Raw genomic sequence first — 2,500 nt, 5'->3', positions numbered from 1 at the left:
GTCCATTAGCCTCTCCCGTCCTAGTCGCACAGGTACCTCCTCGTGGTTCCCGACGGTAACGTGATGTATTGTTTGGACCTGTCCATTCAGTGCATTGCGGCTAAATTCTGTGCGACACGACGTGCCGGTCTGACTGGGGTAGCGGGGTCAGGGCATGGCGAACCGAACATCTTCGTTCGCCATGTCGTCTGGAAACCCTACCCAAGGCCAATCTCACGTCCGACCCTTAGGCAAGGTCACGTGGCGCCGGAAAAAGGACCATTTGTATGCCTGGTCCGAGCTAACGAGATGGCCGATCCATTGGCGTAAGCCGTATGGACTCGCGGGGTTTGCAGCCCTCCGAGTTCATGCCCTTCGGGGCAAATATATATTGCACCAAAACATAAGACAACAAGCCTCGGACGCTGTCGGTCCCAAGCAGTGGCGACAGCAAGGGTGGATTCCCTTCCCCAGCGAGCAAATAGCTCGTTGGGTTCAAACGACGACGACCATGCTGTTCAAAAGGCTCTCGATTTAGACAATACGTTTTTATGCCCGAGTTGTGGGACCGATCTGAGCGCTCGTACCGCTGCCAGCGCCGCCCAACACAAAAGGCGATGTAATGCGCCTCCTCCGCAGGCCGATGGTTATACGTGTGAGACCTGTAAAAATACGTATGAGACATACGCCGGATTACGCCAGCATCAACGGAGGACTCACATCGAGAACTACAATACCGCCGATCTCGATCTCCACAATAAACGCCTCGTTTCTTCGAGGGCTCAATATACCGATGATGAGATCAGAGCAATAGCCCACGATGAAATAGATATTACTAAAAATGCAAAGTTATTAGGAAAAGAAATAATTAAAATTCTATCAGAAAAATCCGGCCGCTCTTTTGACGGTATTAAAAAATTAAGACAAAAAGAAAAATACAAATCATACCTCAGTGAAGCCCTCGACGAGGCGGGCCAGACCAATATCTTGAGTACCTGCCCGTTGGTGCCGCGGGTGCTGCTAACCAGATGTGACGATCCTCGCGCGTGCGGAGACATCGACACACGCGAAGCGACATCATCTCCGCACAGTACAACTATACCTGATGATATACGCAACATCCTGGCTGAACTTAAAGTACAAGTAGGCCATCACATGGCAGAAATTATTGAAAATGCCCTGTCTAACACACCTTCTGAAGACACTATGTTAATGATGGACCAATACATAGAAAACTTAACATCATATGTTGCTTCGCTCGCTGATGAAACCGATGAATACAATGAAAATAGTAACTCAGTAGATAAAACCCATAAAACTAGTAACAAGAAAAATAAATATAATAAAAGCAATAAACAAAATAAAAATAATAAATACAATAAAAACAATACAAGCAACAACAGAGTTATAAATACAATAGACGATAAAAATAATAAAAATAAATTAAATAACTATCAGAACGAAAACAAGAATAAAAATAACAGTAAAAAGAACAAGCATAGCAATAAATGCAATGAAAGTAATAAAAGAAAAGGCAACCGCGCTAAAAGGATAGCGACTGATTACGCCAGATTCCAAAAACTCTATAACAAAAACCCAACCCAACTGGCTGAGCATATAATTACCGGAAACCCACTCAACATTACAGAATCTCCGACGATAGAATCATTTGAAGAATATTATTCTAAACTATTTGAACACAAGGATGTCGAATGGAAACCTCAGAAGCGAAAAACAGATACCAATAGTAATATCAACCTTTCAAATCCGATATCACCGACCGAGATACACGAGCAACTTACCAGGATGAAACAATCCGCTCCAGGCACCGACGGAATTGATCGATCGACTCTTAGGCAAATGCCACGCAAGGAGCTGTGTGCACTATTGAATATTGTATGGGGAATGAAGACGTTACCCTCTGTGCTAAGATCGAACAGAACAACACTGTTACCTAAATCCGGCGACTTGATGGACCCAAAACAATGGCGGCCCATAACCATCTCAAGTCATATACTGCGCCTACTAAATAAAATCATCGTGTCGCGCCTTGAGAATGAAATACCTCTGTTTCACACGCAAAGAGGCTTCACGAGAACCGACGGGATAATGGCTAATAGTACCATCCTACAAACACTAATTAAATTAAGCCGCGAAAAATCGAAACCTTTCACTATACTATCTATAGATTTAGCTAAAGCATTTGACTCTGTTAACATCATTTCAATAATAGACGCACTAATCAGAAAAAACGTAGACGCTCATACAATAGAATACATCGAAAACAATTATAACGACATAACCACAATACTCGAATGCCACGGATCCCGATCCAATCCTATACCTATAAAACGCGGCGTGAAGCAGGGTGATCCCATGTCCGGTTTCCTATTTAATTTAGTGCTAGACCAGCTCATGATACAACTTAATGAGTGTGAGGGTGTTGATGTGGGAGGCACCAGGATACGGGCATTAGCTTTTGCCGATGACATCGTGATGGTGGCTCCCACTCCCAGTGCGA

The 2,500-nt window shown here is 43.9% G+C and overlaps 1 pseudogene; it reads left to right on the top strand.

Annotated features, from left to right (window-relative positions):
* The window catches only part of LOC143262922 (large subunit ribosomal RNA), an 8,204-nt pseudogene that overhangs the window by 2,675 nt on the left and 3,029 nt on the right, over nt 1-2,500 (top strand).

Source organism: Megalopta genalis, unplaced genomic scaffold (assembly GCF_051020955.1).
Source record: "Megalopta genalis isolate 19385.01 unplaced genomic scaffold, iyMegGena1_principal scaffold0242, whole genome shotgun sequence".
NCBI lineage: Eukaryota > Metazoa > Arthropoda > Insecta > Hymenoptera > Halictidae > Megalopta > Megalopta genalis.
Note: the sequence above shows the minus strand (reverse complement) of the source record. Positions and strands in the feature narration are given on the sequence as shown.